We start from the raw sequence: 20,720 nt of genomic DNA on the forward strand, positions 1-20,720 counted from the left end.
CTAGGGAGTAGGCACCAAGTACTCTGTGGGGAGGGCCTGGTACTGGGGCCTTTACAAGAGGCACAGGAGCCGGGTGTGCTGCCGCACATCTGTAATCCAGACTTCAAACAACAGCCTCTTCTACACAGTGAGATCCCATCTCACAAAACACAAAAAGTTGTAAAGTTACATATAACCTTCAATCCCACCATTTCTCTCCTTTTCCCCCCGGGCCTATCTAGGGCTTGTGAGCTCCATAACACATCTACCACACCAGGCCATCCTCCTAAAGAAGGAAGCCACTCCTCCCAGTTACTCTTCCTGATCTCAGCCACCAGACTCCCTCTCCTGAATGGCTCCCTACTGTCCCTCCCCCGCCCCACAGTCAAGGAGAACCTGTCACAAGGGGCCCCTTGCTACAGACCCTACAAAGTGACCATCTCATGCAGAACAAATAAACATAGGACGCTGTCCCCATTTCCGAAGACCTCATCTCTCATGCTTCTCCCACTGCCCCAGCCTCCGCATGAGCCTTGCATTGGCTGTTCACTCTGCAAAGAGTGCTCTTTCCAGCAGGTCCACAAGGCTTGTCCCGCCCTCCAGGCTTTGACTGATGTAAAATCTCTGGGCATCCTGTATGAAATAGCAGCACCTCTTGCTCCTTCTCTCCTTCCTGCTGCACTTTCTGTAGAGCACATCATAGTCCAACTTGTATAGTATTTATTTATAAGATTGGCCCCCGTCTCCCCAGCTAGATTGTAGACTCCAGGAAGTGAAGATGCTTATCTGTTCTTGCTGTGTCCTCTGCAGCCAGAACAAGGCCTGGTACAAAGCGGACACACAACAGACTCTCAGATGCAGGACCTCCTCCATGGTGACAGCAGGATCTGAGTAAGAAACGGAATGGCTGATGAGAGGTGCTTGCCATGATGCTTCAAGCTATTGTTGTGTGACTGGGGGAGTGCCTGAACCTCTCTGGGCCGGTGGATACAGGCAGCCTCGACTTGGTAAGGCTGTTAGGCAAAATATATAGAGAGCTCAGTGAGTAATGCCCTTTGTTGCCCGGACTGGTGAGTTCAATCCCCGGACCTACACAGTGGAAGGAGTGGACTGACTTCTTAAAGTTATTGTCTGCTCTCCACACACCATGGCACATGTGCACCCACACACATATACACTTGCACACACAAAATAAATGAATGTATTTTCAAGTACACAATAACACTGGAAGTACACACAGAATGTGTTTGGTACTTAAGATGATTTCTTATGTACTGGTGGCTCTGGGCACTGACGGCTGCCAGGGGTAGATGACTAGCCAGGGAGGAGGCGCTTCTCACTGTATTTGAGACCAGCAGGGTGTATTCTTAACTTAAAACAGAGCAGCAGTGCCCAGGAATTACTAACTGAGGTTGGGTGACAAGTACATAGAAATTCTTATTCACTCTTTGATAGGTAATAAAAATGTTTATCAATACTAAAGAGTTTTAAAAATGGAGACTGGAGAGATGGCTCAGTGGTTAAGAGCACTGGCTGCTCTTCCAAAGGACCTGGATTCAATTCCCAGCACCCACACAGCAGCTCACAACTGTCTGTAACTCCACTTCCAGAGGATCCAACACCCTTATACAGACACACATGCAGGCAAAAACACCAATGCACATGAAATAAAAATAAATTTAAAAAAAGAGTTTTAAAAATAAATCCCAGGCTTCTTCTCCCCCATGGCTATCCCAGAATGCTAGCCGCACATGGGGAGAGGAGGTAGTGGAGGTTCCCCCAGCCACTCTGTGGAGGAGAGCCCTGAGGTCCAAATAAATTCCCCAAGACCCCCCGGGGCTCCAGAATCCTAAATATGGGCCATCCAGAGCCCGGTGAGGGCTGAGGAGCCAGGGGCAGGACGCGAGGAGTGAGAGGTGTCTGGGCTGGGCCGTCTAGGGCCCAGGAAAGCCACAGTCACCCTTGGCAAAGCAGGAAGGTAGGCAGGCCAGGAGAGGCCCAGGCCTGGACACGAGGGCTCTCTGGAGGACAATTAAGGGATTCCCACATAGACCACTAACTTGCCTGTGCTGGGCAAGTGCTAGCACCACACCGTGGCCTCTGGACTCACCTGCTCTTCCCCTCACCCTGCTAATGAGGAATCCCAGGCGGTCTGAGCAAGTGCCCCCGTAAGTCAGGTATAGGGCCTTCACGAGGCAGTGTTGAGGCTGGAACGCTGGCTAACGCTGAGCTCTCAGACATGCCCCTGCCTCCTGCACACTGTGGGAGACGTACAGGTACATAAGACCCCTGGAGGCCCAGCCTTGCCTACACTTCTCCAGTCTCCTCCTCCGTGTCCATCCCACTCATCCTCGCCATTCTCGTTGGCTCTGTATTGATTGCCATGACCTGGAATCTTACAATGAAAACCCCTCCAGTGTGTCTCCATCCTCTTTTCCAAGGGATGAGCTCACGACCCTCAAGTGTTGGCATCACATGGAGCTACCCTGGTGAAGCAGAACCCTAGGCTCCACCCCTGACTTCCTGAGCCAAAGTCTGCCTAACATGACTTGTTTAGGGGATTGTACAAGTGCGTGTTCAAGATGGGGGAGGGCTGCCCACCTGAATTCTGGGCATCCTTGTAACATCTCTGCTTACCATCTCTGGCTGTAAGGACTTCCTGTCTTCTGTCTCCAAAACCATTTCTGCCACTGGTCACTTTACAGTAATAAAGTAAGTCAAGGGGACTGTGAGCATGCACCGGCTGGCTTCCTGAAGACAGGCTTCTCTGTTTGCTATGAAAGGTGCTGGGCCCTCAGCCCTAGGTCCTTTCCCTACACAGCAACCCACTGTATACAGAGTTGCTGCCTCGTCCCATGCTCCAGTGTGATCTGAGGGCCTGGTGACTAGTCTAGCATGCAGGTGATCCTACTGTGTGTTGAGCTGCTGGTGAAAAAGTTGTTTTGATCCCTTGGACTTTAGTATTGACACTAGGGGCCTGGGCTTACTTCCATCTCTTTCTCTGTCTGTCTCTGTCTCTGTCTCTGTCTCTGTCTCTGTCTCTGTCTCTGTCTCTCTCTCTCTCTCTCTCTCTGTGTGTGCATACATGTGTGCCTGTGGCAACCATGTATGAAGAACCCAGTAAGCGCCTTTCCATGTAGGTGGAAGGGCTCATGACAGGCCCGTGTGCTGACAGACAGCGAGGCTTGGAGGGCGGCGCAGAGGCCCTGCCTTTCACAAGCACCTGCGGTAGGCATGATCTCACTCCTCACTGTGCCCTTCCTGTGGGTGATGGGACAGGAGCTCTGCTTCGAAAGGAGGCCAAGCAAGCAGTGTGAGCTACTGGAGCTCACAGATGGAGGAGACCAACGTCGGGTAAGATGGCCGAGTATTCACGGTGGCACTTGTGATGACTGTGTGTCACACCTGTGGGACAAACTGGGGTGGTTGGGCTGCTCTGGTGAGCTGGCAAGCTTAGAGGAGTGAGGCTCTGCAGAGCTGTCACACTGCCAGGAAGGTGACCTTCCTCACAGGCCTCCAGGAAGGAGGTGGGAGGGGGAAGCTCTAATATGTCAGTGCCCTGGCCGGGGTGTCTTCCAAACCCAGTGAAGGAAGCCCATTCACTCCCTCTGGACCTGTGCTCCTGCGGTACCTATACTGAACGCCAGCCCCGTCCTTCGTGCTGGGAACCTGGAGAACAAGGTTCCCATCCTCATGGGTCAGCAGCCATGCCTGTGGGCTTGCTTCACCCTGTCCCTTCTCTAGCTCGATGTGTGACTGTGAGGACCAACCAATCAGAGCCTGGATCAGCATACTGGATCAGCAATACCCAATGGTTGGTGCAAGGAAGGGTTGGAGGCCCAGCCAATGGATGAAGAGATGGACCTTCACATGATTTCACGAGGAAAAGGATGCAGAACGGAGGTACCTGCTGGCAGGCTTGTGCCCCTTCCCCATTCCCAACCCCAACCCATCAGTGGCCTGGGAATGGAGCCCCGTACACAAGAGAACAGAGAAGGCTGGACAGAGATTGTGTGATATTGTGCGAGCCCCTGGACCCAACTGTGCCTGAAGCTCTCAGGATTCTCTCAGACCTTGAGCTGAGCCACATGCATTCCATTTTTGCACGATGGCTAAGTTTCTGGCAGGTGGTATTTCATAAAGTCCACAACCTTGGAAGCAGTTTTCCTTTGCTTTTCAGATGGAAGTTCAGAGAGGTTAAGTGTCTTGAACACAGCTGCACAGCAGCAGTGTGGAGTCTAACCAGCCCGAAGCCTACCCTCCTGTCACTGTTCCTGGATGGCACTCTTGTAGGACAGGTGACAAACTGCGACTGAGAGAGGAAGGGATCCTGCCCAGGGAAGACAGGGCTTCCTGAGAGGATCCCACAAGATAATTACCACAGAACCTGCTCCACCCTGAGGCGACGAGAAGGACGGAAGTGTAGGTGGCAAAATGGTGGTTGCTGCTGCTTTCTCAACTTTTATTTCTTCCAACTTTAGAGAAAAAGAGGAGTCCACAGGAAACCCTGGACAGTCAGAAGGGACAGTCACACCGTGCAGGTGGCTGCACGTGGTGGCCGTGTGCTGGAGGTAAGTGGGAGCCCTGCTCAGATGGGCCAGCATGCCTCCCCAGTTCCGAGGAGAGCCCGTCAACCTCCTGTGTCCCCTGTGCGAGGCATCTGAGCTGGTGACCTGTGAAGCAGACTGAGGACAAACTCCAGATGATGACTTGGGAACCGTCCAGCCTGCCAGTTCTTCCTCTGGATGGCTCCCCTACACTGAACCCTGCGGACAGATGCTGAGGTGAAGCAGATGTAATCGCGTGCTCCCAGAGTGCAGGAGAAGCAGGGGAGCGGGACACAGGCAGCCAGATCCCTGCAAGGAGGGGGTCAGGTAGAAGCCGGTAGGGCAGGTGCCAGAGGGAGAGCCCCTGGTGTGATCACGGTTAGGGAAGCCTCCTGATGTCCCCTTATGAAAAGGCACAAGTCAAGCTGGGCTTCTGTGAACCTGTGAGTCTGACCTCTTCCACGTAGGCACCGAGCCTCAGTTTACGTGTCTGTACGCTGAAGTAACTGGGCTTGAATTCCTTTAGTACCCATTTGCTCTGGCATTCTCTGACCACAGTCGGGAGCAGGGGTGGGGGTAGGGACACAAAAATCAGCCCTATGCAAACTCTCAGCACCGGACCCGCAGGTGACAAGCATCTTCCTGCCAACCTACTCCACCACAGAGGCCAAAACAGACTGTGGTAAAACCACCAGATTCCAGCCCTGGGATCCACTGCAGCTCATCCACACCAAATCATGCTGACCCAGTGGCACCCCACACGGACGCGGCATCCCACTGCAGCTGGCACCTAGCATCCAAAGAGCAGAGTCCTTCCCACTTCTCTCACAGGTTCCCGGGTGAGAAATGAATCACGAAAACCAAGAAGGTAAAATTAGTCCGCCCCGCCGAGGGGTGATTTATGCAATGACCAGCCCCAGGAGGCAGGACTGTGCGCAGGCTCGGGGTTGCCAGAGGGCAAGCCTGGCCATCTGGAGCCCCTGTCTCCGGACTCGTCTATTTCTGGCTTCAGCTTCCTGGGCTGCTGGCACAGACTCCAGAGCTTTCTTAAGTCCCTCCTTGTCCCCTCCCTGGCAGCAGACCTACAGCAAACGGGATGCATGCCTGGGTTCCCGCCAGGTGGTCATCTTTTCATCTCACTGCCGTCCATTTCATGGGTGAGGAAAATAAGGCTCAGAGGCTACTTGGGCAACTACAGAGAAGTAACTGGATTCGCACCCAGACCCCTGCTTTCCATCAGGTTGTATGCTCGGTGGTTCTCCTGATCTCCAGTCCTCAGGTGGGTGTGACAAGGGGACACAGACAGACTCCCTACCCCCTTACCTCCTATGTGTTTTCCAGTCTCAGGCTCTAGGCGCCAAGCCCTGTTCTATCTGGCCAGGTGGAGGTCCTTCCTAACCCAGGGGGAGGGACTTATAAAGAGACACAGCAAGTGTGAGTACCATTGCAGACAGTAAATCTGGGTGGGAGTGGGGAACTCCCTGCATGCAGGGGCCTGTGTGGCAGGGTCACTTGGTAGCCCCACAGAGAGCCTGGCTCTAGTTCTCATCCGAGTAGCTGTTCCTATTTATGGAACCCATGGGGGGCACAGAAGCTAGTGGAGGAAGATTCATCTGAAGTCAGGTGAAGCAGGTAAGTTACCTCACCTCCCTGAGCCTCATTAAAGATGGGCTCATGGACGGCGGCGGGGAGCGGGACGGCACTGTAGGCTGGGTAGAGGAGGCTGTGGAGTTCAATGCTAACTCAAGCGTCCTGCATGAAGGTGGGCACACTGTCTGCCCTCGGGCCCTCTGGCTCCAGAGGAAGCCAAAGCCAGCACCAGTAATACCCCACAGCCACCCATGCGGAGAGAATGTACTTCTGTCTCTGGGGCTGGCAGCTGAGCCGCTCACTGTGTGGACAGCTGGGGGGGAGCGCTGCCTGCTCCCCAGGATGTAGTTCAAATCAGTTCAGCTGCAGGTCTCCCGGAGTGAGCACAGCTGCCATGGCCAGGGCCCTGAGTACAGAACTTCCCAACTGCACTGTGTGGGCCTCTTCCCATCAAAGCCAGGGTGCCAAGAGACCGAGTCGCTCCCTCAAAGCCTCCCGGTCATCAGTGCCTCCCAGAAAAGCCCTTGTTCCACAGTCTGATGGAGCTCCTGCTATGTAGCCTGTGCTAGAAGACAGTATGGGGCTAGACAGGTACACCTGTAACTCCAGCACTTGGGAGGCTGATGCAGGAGGATCCCTGTGAGTTTGATGCCAATCTGGGCTACACGGTGAGACGGTCTCCCCATGCCTTAGCTTCCCCAGCTGCACTCGGGAATTGACAAGGGCAGCCACCTTGGGTTATTCTGAGGATGGAGTGTGAAGACTCATCACGAGGCACTGAACAGCACCTAGCTCAGGGAAGTGCTCAGTACACACGAGAGATGTGAGACCGGATCCCTGTGCAAATCCCTCTGACGCTGTACTCACGATCTTCACTCCAAGCAGGGTCAGGCCAGCACCTTCAGAGTGAGGCAACCCCAGAGCAGCAGGAGCCAGTGGCTAGAAGAGAGGGGCTGGCAGATGCCCTGCCACCCACCAGCACCCACCAGGACCCACCAGCCCCTTGGTATTTCAGAGACATACTTTGCCCAGTTGAAAACTGGACCAACAGTGGCTGTTCTCTGCTTCCCTGGGAGCCCCACTGTTGCCGCAGCTCCCTTCCCCTAAGACAGGATCCAGAGTCCTCTCTCTAACAGGGCAGAGGGACCTTGGAGTAGCGACTCTTCAGCTGGCCACTTCAACTACCAGGAGGGAGTGTGGCTTGGTGCTGGGGATGGCTGGGCCGGGGCCAGCCACACACTCCTCTGCTTTTAGACTGTAATCCCAGCTGTCTGCACTCTCTGACCACATGCCACTGCCCAGAGAGACAAGGCCAAGCGGGCTGCCCGCCTGGGCAGCCTCTGCCAGAATGATCACATTGGGTGGCCTTGTAAGAAAGAAGTGCAGGGACAGCCAGATGGCATGAGCACCTCTGCCAGCGGCCAACCATGTGGGTGGCTTTGAGAATGTTGTTTAGGAATCCGTAACCTTGCTTTCTCCACCTGGGCAATGGCCACAGCCAGGGTCCCTGTTCTGCAGGGCAAGCCGGTCAGATGCGGCATGCAGGTGCTCTGCTGTTTTCAAGGGCTGTAAGGAAAAGCCAGAAGCCATTCTTCCTGCGCCAAAATGGAACCAGGAAAACAGTGTGCCCCAGAGACTAAGGCAAACCCTTGCCTGGGCCAACATGGTTCCAAGACACCCAGCTCCCAGGGGACAGTCTGGCCCCAAGCTGCTGTGTTCTCCTGCACACCCGCAGGCCAACAGGGATCAAATCCACATCCACAACAGACCCATTGAAAATCGGTAAATGTGTCCGAGGTGTGGGGTTACATTAGGTACGATGCTCCTGGCCACCTCCTCAGAGCAGATGACCAGGACAGCCTCTTTTCTCTCTCTGCAGGCCCCTGTCCAGAACCTTCAGGGCCAAGCAGGGTAGAAATCCAATCACCCAGTGCATTCCCAGGAAGCAGTGTCCTCTGGGATACGCATTGACCGGAGAATTGGAGGCGTCACAATGGTGAGAGCCAATCCAGGCTGCCCATCAGGGACGCAGGCTCTGTACCCAGTGAGGCGATGATGAGCTAAGGCAGAGGCAGGACTCCATGACAGGGACACCGCCGGGCACCTACCCTTCGCCTGGCCAGCCCTTTGCACTCAAGGCTGCTCCGTGACGTGAGTGCTGTTATTTCTGGTTCATAGTGGATAAGGCCAAGCCACAGGGAGAGGTGCCACAGTTCTAGAAATGGTGGCTCTGGGGGAACCGGGTCAGGATCCCAAGGAAGGCATCTGATTCCAGAGGCCACTGATCTTTTCAACTACCACCACCCCTGCTCTGGCCCCAGCTCATCAGAAGGCTGCCACCGGAACAAGGGCAGAAAAGGAGACCACCGTGAAGGGGAGGAGAAGCAGAGAAGAAGCCAGGGAAGCAGATTTTCTACCCAGATCAAAAGAAGAGAGTGAAGGGTAGCTGGTAACAATGGAAGGTGTTTGGTTCCTCGCAAACTCTCAATGGGAAAAGTTTTAAAATACCAGATAATACATTTTTAAAGCACAGCAGGTTCCCATAACCCAGGAACAGAAAATCTAGAGAAGCCCAGGGAAGCTCTGGAACAAAACTGTAGCTAACTTAAATGTCCGGCAGTAGGGGGATAGTTAAATATTAACCATTTATATACAGTAAATATACTGCCTATCGGTGCTTTTTAAATGATGGTAGTTCTCCGTGTGAAGACATAACCCAACTGGGATGGTTCAGGCTCATTTGTAATCTCAGCACTCAGAACGCGGAGGCAGGAGGATCCCCAAGTTAGAAGCCAGACTAGGCTACATAGCAAAGAGGGGCTGGCGGGAGAGGACAGGAAGAAAGCCCAGTCAGGAGAGTGCCTGTCATGCAAATGTGAGGATCTGAGTTCAAAACCCCACCCCAGAGGTAAACAAGCCAGGTGTGCCAGTGTGTACCTGAAATGTGGGCAGGCGGTTAGTGTCCTGGGGGTTGCTGGCCAGTCAGTGAGCTCCAGGTTTGGTGAGATAGAGACCCTAGCTGTCCTAAGGTGGAGAGTGACTGAGGAAGACATGTGATGCTGACTTCTACACACACACACACACACACACACACACACACACACACACACACACAAGCCAGATTTTCCAGGTATAATGTTAAGTGAGAGTTAACGTACCCAATACTCAGTACTATAGGCAACTACTGCTGTCCATGTGCTATATGCTATTTGTGCACAGAAAGAATGCTGGAGGGCTACAGCAACCACTGCTAGCCTTGTGGGGGAGTCCGGAATGTGGAGGCTGCTAAGGAAAGCCTGATTTGTCAAGATCCCACTTTTATAGTAAATATATATTTGCACGGTCTTTATAGGATTAAAACTCAGCACAACAAAATTTAAAAGACATAAGGATCTACCTTGGAAAACAGTCGCCAGGCCCCCGAGTCATACAATCACCTAGAATAGGGATGGGGCATCAGAGAAAATTCTAATACCCCGTGGACACAGGTGGATTGGATGTCTCTGCTGAGCCTGGTTAGGGAAGCGGGAGCCAAGACCAAGGCCTGTTGACCCACACCTGGAGCCATTATGACCCACACCTGGTGTCATCATGTACCCATTAGACCCTGGAAACGGGGAGGCTGGGCAATGTGGGTCCCCTTGTAACTTAGGCAGAGGTGAACAGCCTGGCTATCAGGAGCAACCTTCTCTTCCCCACACCACCCACCCAGGTTCCTCAGTGACCTCCAGCCTCTGTCCCAGAAGCTGCCTAGCTCCTGACCAGCTTCTGGGGTGCTTCAGGGTGAAGGACCTTGCATGGAGGTGAAGTTCAGAAAGGAAAGAGAAGAAAGCAGGCATGCATACCAAGTGCTCATGGGGTCAAGTACCTGACTGTGACATTGCACCCAGGCAAGAGCCCTGACTGCCCAGTGAACCCTAACCCCAAACAGGCTGAACCTGGCAGCCCCAGATAAACCCCAAGTCGGGACTACGTAGCAATCGAATGCTGATGACATCGCTGCTGCAAATGAGCTCCAGTGTGAAGAGAAGAGCCAGGAGTCTCAGCTCCGCCCTCAAGTACCCACACAAGACCCTACCAACCTCACTGACCCCTTGGGAGCCTCAGTTAGTCCATATGCCAGTTGGGCCAATGATGGGCCTTTCCCAAGCCAGCTGTGGCTAAGATGAGCTAATGTCAGCCCACTTTTTTTTTTGTTTTTTCGAGACAGGGTTTCTCTGTGTAGCTTTGCACCTTTCCTGGAACTCGCTTTGGAGACCAGGCTGGCCTCGAACTCAGAGATCCGCCTGCCTCTGCCTCCTGAGTGCTGGGATTAAAGGCGTGCGCCGCCGCCACCGCCACCACCACCACCTGGCGTCAGCCCACTTTTTTTTTTTTTTTTTTTTTTTAATGAAAAACAGTGGCTCCATTAACACAAGCAGTCATAGCCACACTCCAGGTGGACCCAAGGCACCAAGAAAATAAATGGGCAACGCCTGGGTTCCAAGACAGCCAGGCTTGCTGGGCATGGCGGCAAATGCCTTTAATACCAGCACTTGGGAGACAGAGGCAGGCAGATCTATGTGAATTTGAGGCCAGCCTGATCTACACAGAGAGTTCCAAGCCAGCCAAGACTACATAGTGAGACCCTGTCTCCAAACAGAGAAGTGAGGAATAGGGGTTGTTACTGGAAGACACTAACTGATCTGCCTGAGACAGAACCAGCACCTGACTCTGCCCTGACTCCCGGGTGCAGCCTTAGAGGATTACAAATGGGGGGGCCCTGCTGAGCCTGCTCGGGGTGGGGGTGTCCTTTGAGAAACAGGGACATGAGGAAGCAAGGCGCTCCTGCCTGACATTCACCAGGGAACTTGCCAGCTTCAGGGAGGGCGGGTAGCAGGAGGAAACCTGAGGCCGAGGCCACGGACCTAGAGCCTGCTCCCCCGACAGAGTGCCCACCCAGGCCGCCACTCTCCCAGCGTGACCAGAGCCACGGTCAAAACCAAGGCCCCTCAGTGACTCCGGGCTGGTTGGCCTGAAGCCCAGGTGGGGTCAGCGAGGGAGGCCTGCCCTGTCCCACCCCGTTCTGCAGGAGTACAGAGACGCCTCTGAAGAGCAGCTGCCCAGCCTGTGCGGCTGCTGCAGGACCCAGCTGGTCTGAAAGCCTGACGGAGAGAGTGAGCCAGGGGCACCCCTAACGGGGCCCCACGGAGAAGGGTGAGGCTGGCGCTGGCGGGAGGGGTGCTCCCACAGCTCCCTCCTGGGCAGCCCCCCCTCCTTGGGCTTGTGGCCACATGCAGGCCCAGGCACACCTTGGGTTGTTCCCAGAAACCCAAGGACAAGGTGGGTCCCTCGACTCAGAAAAGGGGCTGGGAAAGAGCTGAGGGAGTAACTTCTAAGCACTACGCAACGCTCCCTTGGACTGGCCCAGGCCGGACCCAGCTTCCAGGTGTGGCAGGAAGGCAGGCCCCAGACCTGGACATTAGAAGATCCACACGGGAAGCAACTTCAGGCCACTGTCCCTTCTTACCCCCAGATCCCAGGTCTCCTGGGGACCCCAGCCTCTACAACAAGTCCTGACTTCCCTCCTCCTTGCACATGGTCCCACAAGACCCCACAGAATCTGGACACCCCACTGGCTGTTCTCCAGGCCACACCTCTGCAGCTCTGGTGTTCAAAGAGGGGGGAATGAAGCTTCACCCACAGGTAGCGACTACTTCGGATGTCAGCCCGTGGCCAGGACAGCCTAGGAAGGTTGTGGCCTCACCCCAGGGGCCTGCTGGCTCACTAGCCAGGACTGCCCCATAGAAATGGGCAGAATGCTCTTCCCTGGCAGCTCCCTGGGCCCAAGGACAGCCTCCCTGACCAGTGAAAAGGAATGCACACCACGGAGGTCTTGTCCCTCCTCAAAATGACCATGACCATGTCCCCATTCCAACCTCCCACCACAGGGGCAGAAGTTCTCAACTGCATCTAAGCTAACTGCCTCTCACCTCTCCTAAGGAACAGCCAGGAGCTCCCCAGTACCTCCAGGGCAACTCCTTCCAGTCTCCAGGGCCATTTCCTTCCCCATCCCAAATGCCAAGACACCTGTCACTCAATGGATCATAGGCCCTCCCACTGCTCACTTTTGCATACATTGTTCTCAGTGCCCAAATGCTCTTCCCTTCCCTCCGCCTGACATACTTCTGCTGGGTTGTTTTTTTTGGGGGGGAGGGGCGTGTCCAGCTGCTCACCTACCTCTGGGAAGTGAATCCACATTCCCATCCTCACCGCCCAAGACCAATCCTCACACTTCCTGCCTTCACTCATAGTCAGGACGGGAGCCAGAGCTGCTCAAACTATCTGTGATAAAGAGACTTTTTTGTTTCGGCTTCCACATAGTGGCCCATGGTTGCATCTGTGAACTACAATGGAAATGGCATGGGGACCGCATGCCGCAGTAAGAGTTTCTCAAGTTTGTTCTCCAAGTCTGTACTGCTCTTCCCACAGACCTGTAACAGACCAGTGACAGACCTGTAGCAGAACAATCACTCACAGCAGCTCACCTAGGCCAGCGGTCCACCCAGCATGCACTGGACACCACTGGCCGGGCTGCTGTTAGTCTAGCATTCCAGGGAGATCAGCGGTGTTTGCATTTCCAAGTCCCAAAGGAGGACTGCTCAAATAACCTGACCACAAAACACTGGGTGGGAAGGTCCGAACACCCCGTAATCCAGCTGCACTTGTGCCAAGAGCTCCCATTTCCCAGACTGCCCTGGGCCATGGTTCTTCGTGTCCTCCGTTTTCACTGCACTACCCAGCATCCCAGGGGAGAAATGAGGAAGCCACCAGTCACCCAGTACAAAGATCCCGCAGCCCAGGCCACCAACAGCAGCAACACAGAGTAAGTGATCTTGGCTCAGTCTTTCCCCGCTGTGTGACCTTGGGTAAGTCACTTCACTTCTTTGGAGCTACATTTCACCTTTACAAAATGGATTCAATAACAGCAGCGTCATGGGACCGCTGAGGTTAGCAGGACCATGCATACAGACGTGCCTCCCGCAGGCCTGGCTGATGCTGGGGCTTACAGGAAGCTCAACATGTCTTGGGATTTAGTCATACACCTCTGGGGTAAGTCCTGTTGCAGCTGCCAAGCCACTGGCCTCTTGGGCACACTTGCTCTTCCCCTTCCCAAGGCAAGGAGGGGCTTCTCTCTCCTCACCACAGCCCTTCGCTCCTTCACTGAGTCTTCTGCAAATACCAAGCTCTCTGGCTAGTCTGACTTCTGGAACCCAGCTGCCCTGCGGAGGAGCTTGACAGGTACATAGATACAGGGTAAGTCACCCTGACTGTACTGGGGCTGTGAGGTCCCACCAACAGCTCCCCACCCTCCAGAGTCACACCCTACTTCAGGCCACGACGAGGTTGGGTCCACTGCATGGGTCCCCATGCGCTATCCCCTTAACAAGCTCTCTGATAACAAGCCTTCTCCCTGCAGGAACTGAGGGTCTGCTCGGCCACCGTTCCTGCCTCTCTTGTATCCCAAGCCAGGTACTCCATCACCCAGGGAAGCTGGCAGCAGGACTCTTTCTTGGACCTCATCCTTTTCCTCCAGGACAGTTTGAGAAAATGGGAGACAACAGTCTGTGGGCTCTGACATTGTAGGGATGGCTCCGCATTTACTTTCCCAGTGATGTCCACACCAGCTCGGCTCAGGGTTGAGTCAAACCATATCCCAAGCCCCACCCCACCCCCCATAGCCTGCTCACTCTATGCTTACTTCTTATCCTTCCCTGAATATGGACACTGCTTACTACGAACATATCCAGGAGCAAGGTCCTGGGGCACAAGGGGAAGGTGGGATTTGGAGTCTGGCCACTCAAAAGCACATGACTTCCCATAAGTCACTTCTGGTCTCTGAGCCTCAGTTTCCTCAGTGGCACAATGAGGTGTCGGGTGAGCTGGCCTGCCTGCCTTGGAGATCTGAATAAAGATTTTGGGGGGAGGTAGAAGTGGGGAGGGGACTGGAATTCTGGGTTTCCTCCTGTGTCTTAGGGCAGAGAAAGTTCTACAAGCCATAGAAAGCTCCAGGGGCTGAGGTGTGTCTCACGGAAAAGACAGAACCCGCCTCCCCAGCCTCTCTGCTCTGAGGTCGATGCCAGGAGGCAAGATGCCAGCCGTCCATGTCTGGCCCCCTCCCCCATCATCGCTTTATCTGAGACTCTTGGTCTAGCCAAATGTGACTCCACGTTCTGACTCTGAGGTTCCCAAGGTGGGGAAGGTCCTGGAAATAGCTGTGTCAGCCAAGACCCTACCAATCAAATCCATTTCAAAGCACAAGAAACCTGTTGGGAATTATTAGATAAGACAGAGAGGGGGGCCCTAAGGCTTCCTTTGTGATGCAGCTCTCACAGGGAAAAGTCTAAGCTGTGCATCTTTCAGCCAGTCAAGGGACCTCTCTGAGCCCCAAGTTCCCTTCCATAAATGGGTGTGAAGAGCAACTGTTGTCAAGGGCCTTGGTACTCAAAAAAAAGTCCCTTCTAGCAGCTGACCTCTCCCAGGGAGCAGCATCTTCAGTTTGGTACTGACGGCATGGAGGGGAAGGTTTTCTTCCGCACACTATGAGGCAGGGTTGATACCCTCATCTCGGTGGCCAGAAGAGAAAACTGAAGCCAGACAACTCAATGGCCTCAAACAGCAGTCAGGGTGTGAAATGAGTGCCCAAGGGTGTGGCCAGATCACGGGCAAGCGCAGAGGCCTCTGCCCATCTCTGTTCGGGTACCTTGTTCTCAGTAAAGGATGCAAGATTATCTCCTTATTATGTGACTGTACATCCAGGAAGGCAGCTCCCAGTCAACCTGACACCAGGCACTGGTGTCCAGTGCTATCTGGGCAGCCCCGAGCTGGGCACTGTTATCACCCCTCCTTTACATTCGGGGGACAGCCAGCCTGGGAGGAGTGGCCTCCTCTTGTCAGGATACCCCTACTGTCAAGCAGCAAGGCAGGGGACTTGACCTGAACCCCATGTCCTCTGCCAGGCACAACACCAACCCCACCAAACTGGTCTCTTGCCTGCTTCCCTCTCTGCAAGGGCCCAGATCCAGGGACTCCCAGGCCAAACCATGTACACTAGGGTTCTCTGCCTGCTTGATCTCAGCCTTCGCCTGGCCACTCTGACCTGTAACCATCTCGCTGGCTTCACCTTCCGATCACCTCTGCAACCCTTCCTGTCCAGCGTTCTGGACCAAGGATCCGGTCACTGTGTCTTTTTTTTTTTTTTTTTTTTTTGGTTTTTCGAGACAGGGTTTCTCTGTGTAGCTTTGCGCCTTTCCTGGAACTCACTTGGTAGCCCAGGCTGGCCTCGAACTCACAGAGATCCTCCTGGCTCTGCCTCCCAGTGCTGGGATTAAAGGCGTGCGCCACCACCGCCTGGCCACTGTGTCTTATTTAAAAAAACCCTCTGAGGCTCCCTGCAGCCCACCAGTGTGCAGACTCCTCTGCATCCAGGACAACTCTTCCAACCGAGGCGGGGAAGGGGACTGGGGTCAGGGTTAGGCAGGAGCACTTGGGCCAGGTGACCCAGCTTCAAATCCCAGTTGCACAGCTTACCCACAGGGACTCCCTCTCCTCTTCTGATGCTCAGTGTCCCAAACTATAGACTGGAGGGACAAGGATGAGGGGCCACGCAGAGAGAGTTCTTTGTGAGGGGTGAGCACTCCATTCACTCACAATTTCACACAGCACACCATTCAGGCTACACACTAAACCCTACAGGAGTGAACCAAGTCCCAGAAATACTAGCTCTCTAAGAACTAACAGAGAGAGGAAGAAATAAACAAAACAGGTTAAGTAAGACATAAGACATGTCATGAAGAGAGAAAGCAGGAAGCTGAGATACAGAGGTGCACCGGTTACAACTCTCAATAGGAAAGTGCCCCAGAAGGCAGTATTTTGGCAGTCCTGCTGCTGGAGATGGAGCCACTACAGAGCTAACTGGAGTGCAGTACTCCAGGGAGATGGAACCCCTGTCCGAGGGCAGGATGAGGACATTGCTCCGTTACACTCGGTCCACTCTCTCACACCCACACTCACCAACCACAGGCCCACTCTTTCCATGGCTGTCCACAGACACTGATGCCTCTCCTCTCTCTCTCTCTCTCTCTCTCTCTCTCTCTCTCTCTCTCTCTCTCTCTCTCTCTCTCTCTCTCTCTCCCTCCCTCTCTATCCTGCCCATCCTTCAAAGCCCAGCCTGAAGGCTTCCTCCTTTGAGATGGTTCCTTGACTGGGACTCCACAGCTATCTCCTTTCCTGTCTACCATAACCCATGATGTTTCTCTGTGCTTAGCTCTGCGCTGGCCTGGAAGCTGTGTAAGACAAGGACTGAGTGGCCCTAGCCTAGCACTCAGCAGAATACATGAGCTTGATGAAGGAATGAAGGGCAGGATGACACCCAGTCCCAGGCCCCAGACTTCCCCTCCTGCAATCTTTTGGGGTGGGGGTGAGGGCGCCACCAGTGTAGGTACACTGTGTGTGTGACACTGGCCCTCTCAGTATCAGCTGATACAAATCTGCAGTAGGAAATGGGCTTTTTAAAAATAACAGCACACATTTTTCTCCTCTCTCTCTCCCTCCTCCCAACCTCAGCTTTCTGCACAGCTTGTTTTTCCGGCATGGCCCCTGGGCCAGCTGCCGAGAAGCCCCTCCCTGGCCCCACGCTCTGAGAACATGGGGCTCTGGGGCCTCCAAGGACTTGCAGGCTCCAGTCAGAGGTGGAGATTACCAGCCAGCTTCAGAATAAATCCTCAAGCCCCACTCCCAGGTACTCCTGGGCCAGGCACTCCTCTGCTCAACCACCAATAACAAAGGGGTGTCCAGAGGGGTCATCTGACCCCACACGATACTTTCACAGAGCTTGCTCTATTACACTCTTTCCACACTCTCACACCCATACACTCACCAGTCACCAAGCCACTCCTGTCTCTCCGAGACTGGCCACAGGCCCCTTCCCCACATCAATGACTCTTCTTTCTCCCTCTATACCCTGCCCATCCTATTCAAGGAGGTCCCAGGACCCTCTGCCTTTGCTCCAAGAGGCCGCTCTGCCACTTTCCAATTCTGATCATGCCATTAGTTCTACACCCTTCACTCCACCTTTCAGAGCCTCGGTTTCCCCATCTGGGAAACACCTGTGGGTGTCTCCAGAACAGGGATGTGGTATGGAGTGGCCAGCACTTGAGTGTATCCCTAGTGGTTCATGTGAAGGCCCTGCCTGTGACAGTGCAGAGGTGGTAGCACTTGAGGACATGGGGCCTACTAGGAGGTCCCTGGGTAATTGAGGGCCTTGTCCTGAAAGGAACTACTGTCGTTCTTTGTGGAAGCCTGATGAGGTCTCTGAAGACCGTCCTTCCAGACTTCCTGTCTTACTATGTGATCTCCCCGTCACGTGCCCCTTCTATCCACCACAATGAGTCACTGTCAAGGGGACCCTCAGACAGAATATAGCCTCGGGTGTTTCACTATCATAATGAAAAAATGACCTATGCAGGATGGGGCTGCTTAGCTAGTGTCTGACAGGCATAAGCCCTCAGGAAACACTAGCCACTGCCAACCATCCTCTTCAACTTTAGCATCCCAGGTCTCCACCCATCGGCTCTTGCACTGAATCATCCCCTTACATCAGCAGAGACCTTGGGGTCTCCAATCTTATCTCCTTACTCTCCTGGAATTGCCTACCCTAGTTCTCTGAAGCTCAGCACTGCTGGGCCCAGACACCTGCAAAGATCAGGAGCTTCACATTTGCCCTCTACAAGTTACTGAACGCTGTGCCGGAAACCTTCCAGCCGAGACTGCAGCTCAGGGAGGCTTGGAGCCTACTGCCTGTCCTCAGCCTCTGCCCACGGTGATTCCCAGTCAGGGTCAAGGGCTCACAGAAGGCACCCATCTGGCAGCTCTCAGATACAGGCCACCTATCTGAAACAGGACCTGTGGTCTGGGGACGATGTAAGACCATGACCAAATAATCAGCATGTGGAGAGTTGCTACAGAAAGAAGAATCCACGAGGAAAAGGATGTGGAGACCAGAGGCACCTCTAACCCAAGGCTTAGCCTAACTCAGAAAGTCTTCCTGGAGGAGGTGACAGAAGCTATCCTGTAAGAATAGGCAAGCCCGGGTCTCAGCGGTTTAAAACAGCGAAGGTCTATCTCTCACTTGTACTGCATGGTTATGGACCATCAAAGAACACGGCTCACAGAGTGACCCGGAAGCAGCTCCCAATCCTGCTACCAGATGCCACACTACCAAGAACGAGAAGCTAGGAGAGTCTCCCATTGACAGCTGAATGCTTTAAGCCTCAAGTGACACATCTCTGTGGGTCTCAACTCACTAGCTAGTCATGGCCTCATCCTAGACTAAGAGGACCTGAACTCTACCCCAGGGTATGCCTGATTCGCTGGAAATACTTTCGGGAGACCAATAAAGACCACCAGACATTTCCACACCACCCTGCCCCTCACCATCTTTCACTCATGCATAAATCCTAGGTCAGGATTCCAAGAGAGATTGGATCACGGCAGAGTGGACTGGACACAGGGAGGAGAGGGCAGGAGATGAGGCTGAGGATGAGGGGAGGGGAGCCAGATTATAGGCAGACTTCTAGGTCTGGTATTAGAAATTTGGTCCTTTATTAGAAATGTACTGGGCAGGCTGGAGGGGGAGCAGGGTCAGGGACTGGGGAGCCTGAGGTGATCCTAATTGTACCACTCCTGACTACAGTGGAGAGCTGCTGGGCAAGAGCAGGTGCATTCTCTTGGGTTCTAGAAGTTGGGCAGTGTGGCTTCACCAACATGCTGGGGTCGGGGCGGGGAGAGTTGGGAAGCCAGGATAGACTGACTGACGAGAGCTTCCTGGGCCTGGAGATGGGTGAACTGGCTGAGGGAGGCAGAGACACCAGCATGTTTCCCATAAGGACCTGTGACATTCTGAGCCCTTGAGCGAGATCAGCGGTGGAGGGAGCTTATGAAGGAAGATTATGAATAGGTTACGATCCTCAAGTGAGAGACCACAGAGGCAGCGTAATAAATGGGCTGACCCTCCAGCTCCTCTTCCAATGGTCTTTGTCTCTTTCACTCTTGCTGATATCCCCATGTTAAATCTAGGTGATGAGTAAGCCTGAAGCAGACTCTCACCAGACAGACAACTCAGAGAAGCAATCTGAGAAACACGTGGACAGGAAAAGTCCCACAACTCAGGCTGGTGACTGTGGTGCCAGATTAAGGGGTCCTGGGACAAGAACCCCTCACCCCTGAGAAGGACACTCAGAAGGTACCCCTAAGAACAGCTGCTCCTTGGGGACACTGTCAGTTAGGGTCTGGGTGGAGCAGGCTGGGGTCTGGCAAGCAATTGTGATACCCAAGATGTTTGTTTCATAGAGCATTCTCCAGGCTCAGAGCTCTGGCTTCTGAAACCATGAGGCAGATCCTGGGCCAATACTCCATTGCTCCAATCTCAATGCTCCTCTAGTTGACTCCCAGACTGGCCGCACCAAGCCCATTGTAGGAAGGAAAACTGGCTTGAAGAGGTCAGCTGCAGCCCTGCAAAGTCCAAAGCCCTGTGGGAAGGACCCTGAAGATGCCCTTTCCATAAAACTAAATAAACCAAGGGACCTGGGCTATGTGCCCAGAAGGTTCTCAGCATAGTCCATGCCCCACTCCCTAGGGATGAGGCAAGCGAACTGGAGCTTCTGACCCATACACACTGGACCACCAAACCAAGACCCAGGAAAGTCCCAGCCTTCCTCTGCAGGGGACAAGTGGTCAAGGCAAGCTGGGGTGCCACAGGCATAACTAACACTTAGTGGGAAATTGTTCTGCTTCAGGATGGACACATCTCCCAAAGTTTATAGGGTTCCCAAGATGAAGCACAGCCTCCCTTCACAGCTCGCAGTCCCCACGCACAAAGGACTGGGCGTGCTTCTTCTGGATCACTCTAAATTATAGACCACAGCTATCCTCCACAAGAAGCCATGTCGGAAAATAAAAGAAAATAGGAGGCTTTCCTCCTCTAGGTCGCCAACTCATCCTAAGGGTCTGAGCTCCTATTCTGGTGTGCTCAAGACACCAGCAACTTTTTGCCGGCATCGCCCAAAGCTGCTCCATAGTCCCTGCAGCGACTTGCCTAGGGCACGCTGGCCTTGACGGAGGAAGGTCATTGGCCACCAAGTTTCTGCAGTTTTTGCATCACATAGTACCTTGGGGACCGGGAATGAGGAGGTGGGGGTGGAGGCGACACTCAGGAACGATTTCCCGAAGAGTCCACGCTGCAACCAAGACTTAAAATAGATGAAAGCCACGCCCTCTCTCTGCCGCCCCAAGCCCGCGGCGGGTCACCGAGAAGGATGCGGTCCCTAAGCCCCCAGCCTAGCCCCGGAGCACCGGCTACCAGGTCCCTGCAACTAGGCCAGCGGCCGCATCCCGCCCTCGCCCCGCCCTGCCCCCTGACTACGCGTTCTCTCTCGGAACGCCGGGCCGGGGAAGCCGCTCCCATTGGCCGGCGTCCGCGTCCGTCAGCGCGCGGCGGAGCCGAGGAAAAGGCTACGGTGGAACAAGGCGGGCGAGTGAGCGGAGGAAGGAGGCGGAGGCTGGGCC

The 20,720-nt window shown here is 54.2% G+C and overlaps 1 long non-coding RNA gene across 1 annotated transcript; it reads right to left on the minus strand.

Moving 5' to 3' along the window:
* Positions 1 to 4,414: 4,414 nt before the first annotated feature.
* On the minus strand, positions 4,415 to 13,145 carry LOC131908386 (uncharacterized). Its single transcript, XR_009378573.1, has 2 exons — positions 12,336 to 13,145; positions 4,415 to 4,745 (listed from the first exon to the last, which is right to left on the minus strand). It is a non-coding gene; the product is annotated as an uncharacterized LOC131908386 (long non-coding RNA).
* Positions 13,146 to 20,720: the final 7,575 nt, after the last annotated feature.

The sequence above is a fragment of the Peromyscus eremicus genome, chromosome 4 (genome assembly GCF_949786415.1).
Source record: "Peromyscus eremicus chromosome 4, PerEre_H2_v1, whole genome shotgun sequence".
Taxonomy (NCBI): domain Eukaryota; kingdom Metazoa; phylum Chordata; class Mammalia; order Rodentia; family Cricetidae; genus Peromyscus; species Peromyscus eremicus.